We start from the raw sequence: 16,534 nt of genomic DNA, 5'->3' as shown, positions 1-16,534 counted from the left end.
CATGAAAACGCAACAACCTGGGAAATTAGTCAGTGTGAAAGGGTCCTGAAAGATTGAAACGGGTCCAACGTTCTGGGATTTCAACTCGGGTCTTGACCAGGGTTAGACCCAGGTTTGCTCGCGGGTCCAGGGGCAGTGTGAACGGGCAACCCGGGTTGACGTGACTCGGGTCCTGTTCACTGCACTGTAAAGGTGCCGCTGGAAGATGCTGACATCTCCCAGCACCGCCCCACCTCCCGATTACACCACTGGCCCGGCTTTATGATTAGTCGGGTGGCTAGTGTGAAAGCACTTGCAAGGCAGGTTGCACCCTTTTTTTTACCAGGCTTGCAAGTACTTGCTAGTGTGAAAGGGGTATTAGATAGGAGTTCTATGCTCTCTGATAGTCTTGTATATTTATTTACTTTGGTACCTGTTGTTTTGTCTTCTACCAATAATGTATGATGTGTATAGATATTAGGACATTATTTTATACATTTTATTATCTAGTGTTTGACCTGGTTGTTGACATGATTCAATTGATATTTAAGATCTAATTCTCAGTTTGTTGCAAAGAAAAGAGCCTTCCTCCCAGTGGGGGGTAAAAGGGGTGAACAGAGCCAGTGTAAAGCAAAACGCAGGCGTGCTCTGGGCATTTTCAGAGAAGTCCTCTGATGTCAGCTCTGGCCCCAAACAGCCTGTTAAAGTCGTAGCTGCCAACAGGTGAGTGATTACATATAGATTTGGTACTAATGGCAGGGCTGTGATGTTTACACGGCCTTGCAGGGAGCGGGCTTTTACACTGGTGCAGCTCTGCTTTTTAGCCCTGTGATCATGTCTAAAATGAATAACCCCCATAGTTAGTAAGAGTGCAGGAAACAAAGGTCATTAGGAAGAGGGCGCAGAGTGGGTCAAATTAAGAAAAAAGTCACAATGAACTTGGAGAAGGGCTAATAAGAGATGAAAAGAGACAGGACAGAGTATGAGAATAAAATCATCAGGAAAATGGGGCAGAATGGAGAAAACAGTGATGTCATCAGCAGCAGAATTCTGAGTCAGGTAGAACTTGCACTGGTTGTAAGAACAGAAATAACAAGTATTTCAGAGAAACAGACAGGCACTGCACTGGGCACTCTTCTACCAGCAGCTGTAACAAAGTAAGGGAGATAGTTGGCCCAGCAAATGGAAAGTAAACAAATGGAAAAATCTGTAGAACAGTGCTTCTTTGAGGAAAGTATAAAACATTTTAAATAAATGAAGTTAAATATGAACACATTTATTTATTGAAAATTGATTTAAAAAGTTGTACAATAAAATTAAAAAAAGAAAAAGTGATATCTTAAAAACGTGTTGTTATTATTAAATAATAAGGTGGTCATTCTGAATAAATTTCGGCTTACTTTGATGTCTGATGGCTGCAACCATCAAGACTTTTGATCCGATGCTCCATCTTTGGACACAGCACTTGCATCTGCAATGTCAGCAACAGGAATCTTTTCCTTTAGAAACCTTCATCACATTGGTTTTGTGTGCAAAGGTGCAGCAGCATCCATCTCTGAATCACCTACTTTGTCCACTCCAATACACTGCCTCGCAATACTCCTGCCAATAATAGAAATGATGTCAGTGTAACCTATTGACCCTGGAACCATTCAACCCTTTCACTGCTAAAGAGCACATTGATATTCTCAGATATCACTTAACTACTGAGCACAGAGGTTCTTTATATTTAAGTAATACATGTTCACAAGATGTAGTATTATAGGAGTCAGTGCCATAGGGAGAAATGTGTAAGTTGTGATATTGCTCATGGTGCAAGGCCGTCGGGCACAGGGCTGGATAAGGTCTGTGGGGGCCCTGGATAATAAACTTGTGGGGCCCCGATCAATAAAATTGATATAATGGTGGATATGAAAATAAAGTATCATTTATCTATCAGCATTGTGATTGCGTTCAATTAGAAGATATAGTATTAAAAAAAAAAATGCAAATCACACTTGTTCCCTAATGTTTCAAATATCTTGCAGAAGACAAAGAATTATATATAGTGATAGACGCTCAATTAGTTTAGTGATATCACTCAGGTGCATGAAAGGGAGGGGTAATACTGGGTAAGAGAAAAACTCATTGTTTTCCCCAGTGCACTGAATGATAACAGTAACTAAACTTTAATTCTAATAGTAATTAACTAATGATAATAGAATTCAGAGATCTTGGTTACATATAATTTTGCAAATATAAGAATAAGTAGGTGAGGTACCCAGCGTTGTGCAATTAGCATTACTTGAACTTCCTTCTCTTGTTTTAAGTTGGCAGCTCTTCCAACAGACCCAGGAGGTGGCTGCCTAGTGTCATTTGCGTTTGGCTTTTAGCCATATTCCCCAGACTTTCTCTGTGAAGCAATATTTTTTCTCAATGTTTTTTTTTGGGAGGCAATGCCCTTACCTTTTTTTTGTATCTGTAGCATTTTCTAATTTTGGGGGGAAATGTTTGTATTTTTTTTTATTTTCTACTTTTTTTGTTGTTCTTTGCATTTGGTAAAAAATGTTTGGGTAGAATTCACACTAGGAACCCAATCACTTAGTTAGGCATTCCAGACCATTTGTCATCCATCTGTAAGATTCCCATCAAAATCCATCTAGTGGAAGGCCTGGAACACGCTCCTGGGTCTGCCGGACATACACCAAATTGACATTGGAGGTCCTGGCCACTCCATTAGGTATCCCTGACCCTTTGGCATCTCTCTCTGAAGCTTTCCTCTCTGAAGCTCTCATCCAAATATGTCCAGCATTAGGCCCTGTATATGCTCCCCATGCCCATGGTGTGCCCGGCATACACCTCTCTATGGTCGGCTCCCAGATCTGACCACATTTTTTTCTTAAACCCCATGCCCTTTAGCCTAATATGTTATGCAACTTTGCCATATATTGCTTCCCTGACCCACTAGTGGCAGGGGCAGTTTTTGGGATCCTGGGACCCCCATGGGGTTGAGATTGGGGTGTTATTGGCCGGGAACCTGATCTGGGCCCAATCAAGCCACCTTGCATTGGTTTCATCCAAATTGGTCCAACAGTGTCCAAACGTTTACCGGACAAACAAACAGACAAATAACAGATAACAAATATGTAAGAGATTTAGGGGATGTGCCGCCGCTATTCCCAATGGGGGAAATAGCGACGGGTCCCTATTCAATGCTGTCTTGACCGACAGCATTGAAGCGGGATCACGGCAGGACGAGCCTGACTTCAGAAGCGGCCGTGGGTTGTCGTGATCCTGGCCGCATATTGACAATCCACAGCTGTTTCCGCGGCCACGCCCCCTTTGCACCAATCAGCAGGCATCCTGCCTGCAGATCTGCTGTCGATCAAAATGCAAACGGGCCAGGATCATGGCTGTTGGGAGGGATCGACAGCCGTGATCCTGGATGGAAACCCCCCCTACAGGGGGGCATGCAATATTGGTCAATGTTTCCAACAGGTGGAATATCATCTATTTTCAACATTAATAGGTAAAATTTGCATTTGCCTGTTCAATGTCAGGGCTGTATCTCTGACAGTCTGTGAACACAGGGATTGGCAATATAATCGCCAATCCCCATGTTATTTTTTTTGTCAGAATTCAACAATTTACCAGCCATTTCTGACAATTCTGCTCTGACTACAAACATTTTTGGATTTTGGGGTGGCTGGCATCTCGCCAGGGACCTTTTAGCAATGGCTGCTGATCCAGTAGCTACGGCCGCTGCTGCATAGTGCTGACAGCTGCTGGAGGGAGCCAAGGGAGAGCTGTCAGCACTGCACTGAGAAAGTGGAGAGCTGTCAGCGCTAAATGGAGCTGGGGAGATCTGTCAGCACTGCACAGAGCCAGGGAAGAACTGTCAGACACTCCAAGGCTCCCTACACTGACAGCAGCAGCAGCTGGACACACTTTCTTCAGGACCACCTCTCTCTCACAGGCAGTGTGTCTGGTTGCTGCTGCTGTCAGTGAAGGAACACCTGCAAAGACTGACAGGTCATTGAGGGCAGGTGCTGATGTCATACCAGAGGCACACCTGCGTTTTGGCAGGTGCGCCCATCATTTCTATGGGCACACCCACCGTTTTTGTGGGGATGCCCATGAAACGATGCATTTTTGTTTATAATAATTAATAATTTCATGGTACTTATGTATTAGCAGGGTCCCCAATTAGCATACGTATGGCACCGTAGGGAAATCACATCGCATAAGATTTTTTTGCATGCCATGCGATGCGATTTTCCTATGTAATTTATTCACTGCTCTCTGTCCTTGGGCGGTGCGATGAAATCTCATCGCATCAGATTGCACCGCACTTAAAATCGCATGCGATTTATAGGGTGCGATGCCATTGAATTTACTATACACTTGTATGACATACAATGGGATTTAGGCACCCCCCCCCACTATCCACGCCACCCCGAAGCGTGGCGAGGGGTTACGGAACGTGTCCTCCAGACCTTTTCATACCCCCACTATCCACGTCGGCGGGGAGTTGATTTTATATAGTGTGGCGAGTGCAGCGAGCCACCGAGCCCGAAGCGTGACGAGCACCTGCGAAGGGACGCAGAATACATGTAACGTAATCCGCGTCCCCTCACGGGGCTCGCTGCACTCACTATGCTTCGGGCTCGGTACAGATTTAGTTTACTTTTTAAACTATGATTATGTAGTTGTTGGAAAAAGACAATGAAGTTTTTCTAATGTTTTATCTGAATGAGAGGTGGTTCTTAAAGGAGAGGTGGATTTGAAACAGGTGTAAATACTGATTAAATGGAATTAGGCAACCAATAAGTGAGTCCCTCAAGGAACAAAAAGGGTGTAAAAGGGAAAATAAAAGCTACTCTTTGATAAAGCACACAAGTAAGTGCAAAATGCGTCAGTGATATTAATGAGACCCCAACTGCTACATCGACCTGCATATTAACAGCATGGAGGAGCACTGCAGACGGTTGTCTATTGCCATATACTCGGAGAGCCGGAGCGCCTCTAATTAGCTGAGCAAAGCCGCACGCAGTCTGGGCCATTTCACCCAGTTTAGATGGCTCTAACAGCACACCAGCATTTACACAGTAGTAGAGATGTGATATTTAATTCCATATGCTCAGAGGGCCAAAAGTCCTCTAATCTGCTGAGCAGACTTACAGCCATACCCGCTTCACACAGTATAATACCCCTTTCACATTGCAGCTTTAACATGGTATATTGCCATTTTTTTACCGTTTTAAAATGGGTACAGCTGCATTGTGAAAGCTCCATTGTCAATTTACCGGATACAGAATACCGGTATTTTGAAACGTGTTAAAAGCAGGATCCTACACATTTCTGAGCCGTTTTCCTTGCAGTCTTAACTGCTCAGAAACTGTATTTGCTACAAATGATAACCACACAAGGGTGATAGGTTATCTCCCTGCATGATCCCCGCCCACAAGCAGGAAATAAACAAAGGAGATTCATTGCAAATAAGCACTGCTTGAACTTGTTGCTTGAAACGGGTTGATTCTGAAAGGTACAAAAACAATATTGAAACAATATACCATTTACAACATGCAATATGAAAAGGGTTTAACTGGCTTTTGACCCGTTTTAAGACACGTTTACAAAAATGGGTTGAAAGCAGGTTTGCAATGTGGAACCAGCATAAGACGGCATCAGCAGATCTCCAGCGATTCCAAGCAGTGGAGGAGAGTTAAAGAACAGACCAACTACATTGCACTTTATCTCCTGTTCGGGAGAACCATGCTGACCATTAAGGCACTACACAACCATTGTTATATGCTACATATATGAACTGGTATTTCATTTTTATTGCGGGACACAATATGCAGTATATATTCTTGATAAATATCTGTTTGCAAACAGTAAATTGAAGGAGACTAATTGTTAGATTAATCCACCTCTCATATCATTGATATTACAATATTCTATAATTATATATTAGTATTAATAAGAGTTCTTATATTTGTTTTATATTTATATTGCATATTTTTTTAATAAATAATTATTATTGTCTATTACCTGTGTCTGTCATTCATGTCATCCTGGTATTATTGGAGATATATGTAAGCGCATGAGTTCAAATCTTAGCACAAATTTTAATTTGTGTTTTTTAACGAAGTTATCGAAATACACCATTACCAGCATATTAGAACTCTGCAGCCGATATAAAACAATTGAAAAAAAAAACAATATTAATTGATATCAATTTTTATCAGCGCCTGAAACTTAAATCGGATTTTCTTATATCTCCTAACAGGACTGTTTTTACTTAAATGCTGAGTTTTATTGCTCTGGTGACTTCCAATAAAAGGGTCTGTAAATTTGTAGAAATAGCTACACTCAGAGACTTGTATGATGTCAAATATTTTATCCTAATGTGAATGATGTCTGACATTTCGGGGGTAACAACACCTCTTCTTCAAGGTGCATAATAGTGGTGACGAAATGTCGAACATCATGCACTTTATGTTTTGATAAAATATTTATATCAAACAAGTCTATGAGTGCCGCTAGTTCTACAAACTTTATATATATATATGTATATATATATATATATATATATATATCTAGTCCATATCTATATACATACATAGCAAGACACAACATTCACACGCTTTTAGCTCAGCAAGCGGGTGCTCATATCCATATGGTAGTATTCAATATATATATATATATATATATATATATATATATATAAAAATAAATTTGACAAATCGTTTTGTTGGTGTGCCAGTTTATAACTACTACATTATATACTGTGGTGAGTGTATTCAGGCTCTGCAAGTGAACACACTCACCACTTCAGTAATCTGGGTACTTATTTTTTCTCTGATTTTATAAAATCCACGCTACACCAAGTTCTTTTTGGCACTTTTAAACTCCTAAGAGTCTAAACAAAAAGACCTATCTAATATTCGAAAACTTCCATATCTTTGTTATGATGATATTGGAACTTACACCCCTGATGCAGTCGTCATGATGAAACGCGTTGGTTTCCAGGCTATCATTTCATCAAGCACTGACTGTTAAATGGAGTGTTAGGATAAATACATTTGTTTTAGGTTTTAATAAATACATTATAACGAAACAAATTGTGCAATATTGTTCCATTGAGAAATCACTCCCAATCACTCTATTCTTTGTATTTCTATTTCTATATATTGTCTTGTTTAATTTACAACTATGTTATTATAAGCTTTTAGGGCATTAGAGGAGAACGTGTCTTGCTGTAGTTATTACAATGAGTGTTTCATCCCCATCTATAGAGTTACTGCTGGTTTTGATCTAGCAGGGAAATTTCAGGCGTAATGCAGTTGTATGTCCTTTTACTGTTGTGTCTGAGTGGCTGTTATCGATAAATCAGGGAAGACTTCCAGTTATGCACCTTCTTAAGACCATCAATAACAGAGTAAAACATCTGAGCTTTTGAACTAATTCCCAGCAAGTTTCTGTCTGATTAATGACCTTTAATAAACCTCTGAGCTCTTGTCAATATTAAGTTAGATAAACATCTGTTATAGCTGAAATCCTATCTTTTTAAACTGTAAAGTAAATGTACAGGGACTTCTTCAATCAATCATCACCAGCCGCGCCATGGAAATTATTTAGTAAAGTTTGTTTGTTTTGTTAATTTAAGTTTTTACTGTATTTTTCTATGTATTTACAGTATGTAATATATATATATATATATATATATATATATATATATATATATATATATATATATATATATATATATATAAAAGACTTCCTTACTATTATGTAAGAAAAAAGCACTCTCCACTAGAAAAAAAAATTTTGGAAAAAATTCTAAACACATTAAGTAAGAAAAAACTGTTATCAGTATAGCTGTTATCTCCAATGTTTCGATCACCTCAGTGATCTTTGTCAAGGAGTCTCACCAGCCAAGTTTAGAAAACCATCAAAGAAGATCCAGACAACGGAACGAAATCCAAGGACTGAGGGCCACAACCTGCTGACCCCTGTTACAGCTATTTATACCTGACATCTGATCAATATTCAGCGCCAAAACAGCGCTCTGCGTCCCTAGGCCCTGGAACGCACGCTTTACGCGGCTTCCGGCCTTTGGGACGCACGTGTGACAACTTCCGGCTCAGCCGGGAGTTGTGTACCACGTTGCTACGTTACCAATGTTGTTATCGTGCAATGAATGAGAGGAGGACAGCGCCCGGCACTGAGCCCGTCCTTCCCTGCTAACCAAGACAACTCCGTGCTACTGTGGGGTATTTAGCTAAGAACGGAGATTCGCCGTACTGCCGCCCACCCACTCATATGAAAGCCGCACATTCCCCTCATACAGACAAATAAATAAACAAACAATAACATGTGCATGTGTAATTTCAGTGAAAACTTGACATCGATCTCAAGTACGGTTGCTGGAGCTGCAGTTATCATCCTCTATCCATATAGATAAACTTTAGACTCCATCTGTGGTCATACTTTGAGCTAGTAACCTGCCCAGGTAGGGCAGTTATACATGAGACCACATTTGTGAAAAACCAAAGGAAACTTAAGATATATAATGTTAAACAATAAACAATTGAATGGCACCCACTTAAGTTTTGTAACACCAATGTTGGGGTACATTCCTCGGCAATATGACTGGTTGCAGCTAGTTCTGTGTGCTTCTCTTATTTTTTCATAAGTTATATGTCATTCAATTATGGTTTAGCTCTTATGTTTTGTCATGTGATAATTCAGTGAGTCTTTGCTCAGTATGGTGAAACATTTGATGACTGGTGATGACTGGTGTGACTGATCATCGACTCTATCCAACCCCCACTGACCTAATTAAAATAACTAATATAACAACACAATAAAATAAAAAATACAAAAAATAAAAAACACAAAATAAAAACCATAAAATTAAAATTAAAATAGAAAATAATAAAATAATAAATAATATATAATAATAACAAATTTTTTTTTTTGCAGGACAGTCCTGCTTAGGGCCTGTGAGGTCTTAATCCGGCTTTTCCTGATTGAATGTTAGCATTTTATTCTAGCATGCATGTCCTGCATTGTTATGTACAATGGATAGCAATTTATATCCTAATATCTGTGTACAGATATATTGATTATTGATATTTGTAACAAAAAATCTTAAGCACTTAATAATCAATTTTCATGTAATAATTACAGTTTTTTAAAATTCCCTAATGTAAATAAAAGTACAAAAATTATAAATTCAAAAGTGATAGAATAGAGAGTGATAAACAACCAGCCAATCAGCTCCTACCTGACATTTTTCAAACACAGCCTGTAACATGGCAGATAGGAGCTGATTGGCTGTTTTTTATCACTCTCTATTTTATCACTTTTGAAGCTTAGTGCATCTGACCCAAAATCTGCAAAGGGAAATGTGATCATTTTGTTGACAAACTGTCCAGTGAGCTGATAACACTATTTTCTGCTCCATGTGAGGCATCTGCTAACCCAGAGCTTACCCTGAGGACACCTGCGCTTCAGTCTGACAGGAGCAGCACCTTAGCCAAAATCCTATCTGTCACAATAAAACCAATTGCAATTGCTCTTAATTGTTTGCGTGGACGTTTCTGAAGAAGGTAAATAGCAAACAAAAATGTAGAATGCTATAGCATTGTTATTTCTATTTGCACATGTTTAAGGCTTTTTATATTTGGACAGATTAGCACATTGATAAATTAAACTACATGGGCCGCTTTCCATGGCCACAATGCTGCCTTTATACCCAGAGGTACTTAAAGGTGGGGGCGCCATTTGTGTGGCATTTTCAAATATTCAAACCTAATTTCCTAATTTTCTAAGTAAATAACATCTAATTTACCAGCTATTAAGCTGAATTCATACTAGTTACCTACAGTACCTACAGAAATAAGATATTTGAGCAATTAAGGATTCCTGTAATAGACCTATCAAAACCCATCGCTTTTTTCAACAAAATCAAGGGAGTTTTTTTTAGGTTTGCACAATAAAATAAATGTTTTTTAAAAATGTTAACCTGCTGTGCACATATGGCAGCCAAATGGATCAAAAACTCTATTGGGGGTAATCCCTTCACTCCTGCAGCAAACACTTGGTATACAGAAATAAGGACAATGATTCATACTGGAGGTAAAATAAAGTTCTATAACTCCCCTCTACTGTCACAGCTTCATGTCTCCACTTAAAAAATGGACAAATGAAGCCAAGGCATTTCTACCCAATCATTGTGTCTTTTTCAAGGTTGAGCATATAAGTGCGTAATCCTCATTAACATCTTTAAATAGCACACATTAACCTAACAGCAGCAATATGTGCTACAACCTAACTATACAGAGTCTTTCTAACTAATACAGTGAGCCAATCAGTATCCTGATAGCACAACCCTTACTGTGGTTACTAGGATACAAGGAGTGATTACATCCCAACAGCCTGTAAACCAAGACTTCCTGGTCCTTTAACCAATTGTCAATATGGTGCACCCTGGATTTTGCCCTGTTGTTGCTGGTTATGAAAGGGACCCCATAAGAGTTCAAGCTTTAGGGTGCCAAAAATGTAGTTCTGCCACTGCCTATCTTAGTCAGATTGAAAATTTGTTTACATAATGTTAATATTTCAATTACCATAAATTATATTCACTTACATGATATTTTATTTAAATCTAAAAATGGATTGGTTTAATGATAAAATATATTTTTTAAGCAGACATAATTTTGAAAGGTTTTGATTGAATCATTAATGTGTATTTTTTTTATAACAGAACCATAAATCTATTGTTTAGTATTTTCTATGGCAGATAAGTATACTTCAGAAAGAAAGCAAGTCTTTGTCATATGAAGAAAACTACCCTTGAAGCATATAAGATTGCCTCCTTATCACAGTGTGAGGAAGCTTAGAAATTAGCCCCCTGTAGGTGGGTTTTGACTTCCCAGCATCACAATCATTAATGTAGAAACATTTGTGCTCAACATCTGATATACGGCACCAAATTTAAATAATCCTTTTTTATGTAAATGTCCAAGTCTATTAACTCTATGATCACTATCAAGTACTGTGTATACTAAATAGGCAAAAATGTTGTATAAATTGCATTGTGTTGCATACTTAGGGGTATCCAATTTCACCAATAGTTTTTTATCAGGTTATTCAATTAAATTGGGCAATAAAAAAATATTTTTTTTTCCCTAAAAGAAAAACAGGTTCAGTAAAACCTGAATGTTTTTGGCTGCTGCTGCTGCTCCATTTTTGCTGATTTCGGTGGCAGGTGACAATCAGTGCGACACAGTGTAGCCCTATACTGATTATACCTGTGCCAGCTATTTTTGTCTTGTGCCTCTACATCACCACATAGTGCTGTTTACACCTCTGGAAGCTATGGGGCCAGTGTGATTGTCGTTTACTGACCGAGAGGGGAGTGGGAGAACTAACTGCCGCTGCAGCAGCCTCACTCCTTAGCTCAGCACACAATGCTCAGTGCTGTGTGCTGAGCTGGGTAGAGAGAGGCAGCAGCTTGTTCTCTCTCTCCCCACACCCTGTATGTGATCCCTCCAGCACCTCCACCGACATCCCCTGTGCAACTCATGTTTTTTTTCACAGGGGGTGTGGCCATGCTTTTACCTGTTTCCCTCTCATTGGCCATGCCTCTTCATTTTCACAGGGCCCGGCTGAACTGTTGGCTCTCCTGATCATATATACATCACCTTTACTAAGAAACAGTTGTCGATAATTGGTTTGAACTCTGACCCCCTCTTACCAGCATCAGTACATGAGCGTTATGACCTTTAGTGAGCGTGTCAGCAACAGGACAGTCCTTATCAATTATTACATACAGTAGCTTACTTTCTTTGAGTAGAACTTGATTATTATATTTTACATTTTAATTCTTTAATTTATCTGTACCAGAAAAGATTAAAACATTTTTTACACAAACATGGAAAAAGCTACGATCATCTCAGTAAACAAATGAATCCGAAGATTCACTCAAAGATGCACATTACAATTAGTATTACTATATGAATTGTTGATGATAGTTTCCCATCTATTATTTGATATTACCAAAATTTGTATATTTTTATTAGTTAGTAAAAAAAATAGTCTACAATATAAATGTTATTTTATTGCCTTTCTTCAATTTTCCAAACGACTGTTTACAAGGTGTTTGAGGCAAATCCCGTTATCAGATACGTTCCCTGTATACAATCACCAAGACTCTGTAAACATTGTTTTAACGAAGGCAACTGTTTCAAATATATACTTAGTTAAAGCTGTTGCATAAAAGTCCACTGTTCCATTCCAACTAAAATATAAGCTTCACTGTTCTATGCAACATTCCTGAGAACAAATAGGATGATCGCTTTCCCATGTAAAATGATTTCTAAAACCCTTCGAAAATTACATACTCTTCTTTCCCTTTTTACAAATATGCCAAGATTAATTTTATGCTCTGTAGAGCACAGCTAGTGAGACAGCGAAGCAGAGTGACATTTCACACAGCCTGAGTCAACTTGCTGCTATGCCTGCTGGGAAACGATGCACAAGCTAAAACTGAAGCACAGAAGTCAATGACTGGTGATCAAAATAGGTTATATAACCATTTCTCTGGCTCTTCTCCTTTATTACAACCAGAGAAAATGCAGCTTTATGGTTAAATTATCCATCCAAGCCATCTTCTACACACCTGGGAAATGGAGACACTTGACTAGAAAATGTCAATGAGGTGCAGCGAAAATCATATGTCATAGCAGCGAACAACAAGTGGAAATGAAATGTAGTTGTTAGCATTGTTATCTACTTATAATGATGGGTCAAGCAGTTCCACAGTTAAACTGCATCACAGAAACGATATGAAGAGATAGAGAGCATACTATTTCCTCCTTAACCCTTTGAGTGCCATGGAAATTTTTCAAAATAGGTGTGAAAATTGCCAAGCGAACCTTCCTTTTTATTAACCCTTTGAGTGCCAATGTTGCTGTGAGAGATCCTCAAAATATCCATAAAAAAAAAATGCCAGCGTCGCTCACAGCTAAAGTTTGTTTTTTTGGGTGCAATATTGGACTAAACTTTAATGAATTGACTTTGCTATGTTTGTTTGTATTTATACTAAAAGAACGGTGCTGTGAGCGATGCTGGCATTTTTAGTAGATATAGTGAGGATCGCTCACAGCATTTTTGGCACTCAAAGGGTTAATAATAATAATAATAATAAAATAATAATAATAGTAATATGATAATAAGCAACTCCTGTGCAGAACTGCTGAGTTCTGGAATCACAATATATAGTGACCATAAATAGACGTCCCCTACTCAGAGCAATCTATTAACCCCGATGTCACAAACAGTCACAATGTCACCCATTTTGGTAGAGGGACTAATTAGAACATAGGAAGCAGGATTTGGAGAAAAAAATTATTCGTGCAAGTTGCCAGTTATGGAAATGCAGCAATGTTCAATGTGCAAATGGACAAATGAAGGGCAACGTTTAACTGTAATGAACAGTTACCTTTATTACTTAGGAGGTTATTCTGGTTGGTGTGGTCCGTTCCGAAATCTTTCGGAGCGGACCACACGCCACGCTGTGCGGACATCGTAAGAAGAAACGCCCACAGGTCCTCCGCATTCGGACGGACTCACTCTTTAAGAAGAGGGTGTGTTTACGGACTACATCCAAACCGTGCGTGTGCGGTGGCCACACACAAATTCTGCACGGTCTTACAACGTCAGAACGGACGGGAAGCTGTGACGGGAAGCGGGTATTAGTGATACCAAGTTCTGTCCATTGCTTGCAGTGTAAATGTGTCTAAAAAATGCAGCCGTGCTTTCAGCATATATTTGTGTGTTTTGTAATGGTCCATTTAGGCTGCAATGGTTCCAATTGAAGCAATGAAAAGAGTGTAATTAATGAGTAATGAGTAGAGGAGTGGATTGTATTGTGTTCAGCTGACAGTGGTTTTTGGGGTGGAAACCTGCCGTTTCCTAGGAATGTCACAAAAATGCAGGTGGTTTCAAGGAGAGTTTGTGACACATGCACACACACACTCTTACTTATTAGAGTTATCTTTGTAGGGAGCCTATTATCCTACCAGTATATTTTTGGATTATGGGTGGAAACCAGAGCACCCGGGGGAATCCCACATAGGCATGGGGAGAATATATAAACTCCACACGGTTAGGGTAATGGTGGGAATTAAACCCATGACCTCGGTGTTGTCAGGTAGTAATAATAGCTTTCCCACGTCAGCAGTTCGTTTGTGTCAACCTTTTGTTGACATTGTGCATATCAAACCTTTGGTGTCGATGTCCAGGAGAAAAAAGAAACTCAAAGTAGATTAGTATCATGTAACACTGTAAGAAGTCTTTGCCTTTTTTCCATAAACTTCATAATGTATAATATATTCACAATTTAATATAATAGCATAAAAAGATCAAAGTAAATAAAAAGTTATGCACTGCACGTTTTATTAACCCATTATTTACAAATGTTTGAAATCCATAGGGTATCACGGCAGAGTATCCCCCTTAGTCAAGGTCAGCAACTAACATCAGGAGCTCACCTGGGCAGCTACTTTTAAAACCTTTCAAATTCCCACGATGCTATGCTCACCTGTGGAAGTGGCACAGTTTCCTGATTGGTGGGTTCCCCTTTCATGTCTCTTTTTCCTCTCCTGCTGACCACATGCTGGCATACTTGCCTACTTTTGAAACTAGTTTCAGGGAGATCTATAGTCAGTAGTAGAATTTTGGGTACTCTTTACCTAGAAGGGCGCCCATCGCGGGCATCGCGGGTACATTTATGTCTGGCCGCGACGCGACCGACGCGATGCCCGCGATTTCCCATTGAAACCCATGTTAAACATGGAAATCGCGTCGGTCGCGTCGCGGCCGGCCATAAATGTACCCGCGATGCCCGCGACGCGATGCTCCCGATTTCCCATAGCAATCAATGTTAAATGGCCCGACCGACGCGATTTTACTGTTAAATGCCTCAATGGACCCGATGTGGCCATAGGAAACAATGTTAAATGGGCCTTAGAGCCCAAATAGTTACCCTGAACTCTGAAATGGCCCCCCCAATTGTTTACGCCACCCCACGATCAACGTCAACCCGAAGCGTGGCGAGCGCAGCGAGCCCGCGAGGGGCGGCGGTACGCGTCCTCCGACCTTTTCATACCCCCACTATCCACGTCGGCGTGGAGTTGAGAATAGAATAGTGTGGCGAGCGCAGCGAGCCACCGAGCCCGAAGCGTGGCGAGCGCAGCGAGCCCCGCGAGGGGACGCGGATAGCTTCACAGCTATACGCGTCCCCTCGCGGGCTTCACAGGTGTCCATGGCGACGCGGACACCTGTGAAGCCCGCGAAGGGACGCGTTTACCTGTGAAGGTATCCGCGTCCCCTCGCGGGGCTCGCTGCGCTCGCCACGCTTCGGGCTCGGTGGCTCGCTGCGCTCGCCACACTATTCTATTCTCAACTCCACGCCGACGTGGATAGTGGGGGTATGAAAAGGTCGGAGGACGCGTACCGCCGCCCCTCGCGGGCTCGCTGCGCTCGCCACGCTTCGGGTTGACGTTGATCGTGGGGTGGCGTAAACAATTGGGGGGGCCATTTCAGAGTTCAGGGTAACTATTTGGGCTCTAAGGCCCATTTAACATTGTTTCCTATGGTAAAATCGGGTCCATTCAGCCATTTAACATGAAAATCGTGTCCATCGGGCCTTTTAACATTGATTCCTATGGCAAATCGTGGGCATCGCGTCGCGGCCATCGTGTGCACATTTATGGCCGGCCGCGACGCGACCGACGCGATGTCCATGTTTAACATGGTTTTCAATGGGGAAATCGTGGACATCGCGTCGGTCGCGTCGCGTCCGGGCATCTTTAGCCCGCATACGACGCGACCGACGCGATTTTTTACCTCACGATGCCCACGATCAAAATCGTGGGGCCCTTCTAGTTAAAGAGTACCGAATTTTGCACAGCGCCCCATTCAGGGTGTGTGTCATGCTCCACCCAAAGAGTGTGTCTAGTTCCATATATGGAGAGATTGTGGAAAGAGATTGTGAATATGGGTGGGTACTGCTACATCTGAGAGGAATCTTTAAAAATTACTTGTACCCAAATGTAGATGAGCCCCAAAGCAGTTAGTAAGAGCTACTATACTTGCTAAAGTGCTGGGAAATGGTGCTGATGATTCAATGTAAATATATCTATCTCTTATTCCTTTTTCCCTCCAACAATGTAACAGTGTAATGTGGGCTAGGTGAAATGAGGGAGATTGCTAGACTAATGATGGAGAGAGGGAGATTGCTGCTAATTCAGGGAGTCTCTTGCAGAATGCAGGAGGGTAGGCAGCTATGCACGCTGGGTAAGGCTCCTGTCTGTTAGAGTCCAGAAAGGAACAAAGGGAAACAAATGGAAGGAAAGAATGATAAAGATATTGGTGTAAGTCCTGAGTGTCCTCACGAGATGACTTTTTCAGTGAGAGTTTACATTTCCCCGGTGGGTACTTCCCGTGTATCCATCCATATTAGGATAACAGATGGGTACACCAGGCATATCAATGATAG

General features: G+C 40.7%; 1 protein-coding gene across 4 annotated transcripts in view; it reads left to right on the top strand.

Moving 5' to 3' along the window:
* Positions 1–16,534, top strand: part of DLGAP1 (DLG associated protein 1) — a 519,677-nt gene that overhangs the window by 24,413 nt on the left and 478,730 nt on the right. The window contains exon 2 of one of the 4 annotated variants that reach the window (XM_083187574.1): positions 14,468–14,603. The exons of the other annotated variants lie outside the window; for them this stretch is intronic. The gene's annotated coding sequence lies outside the window, so the exon portion shown is untranslated. The remainder of the gene's footprint in view (positions 1–14,467; positions 14,604–16,534) is intronic. 4 annotated transcript variants of the gene reach the window in all.

The sequence above is a fragment of the Crinia signifera genome, chromosome 5 (assembly GCF_055691185.1).
Source record: "Crinia signifera chromosome 5, ASM5569118v1, whole genome shotgun sequence".
NCBI lineage: Eukaryota > Metazoa > Chordata > Amphibia > Anura > Myobatrachidae > Crinia > Crinia signifera.
Note: the sequence above shows the minus strand (reverse complement) of the source record. Positions and strands in the feature narration are given on the sequence as shown.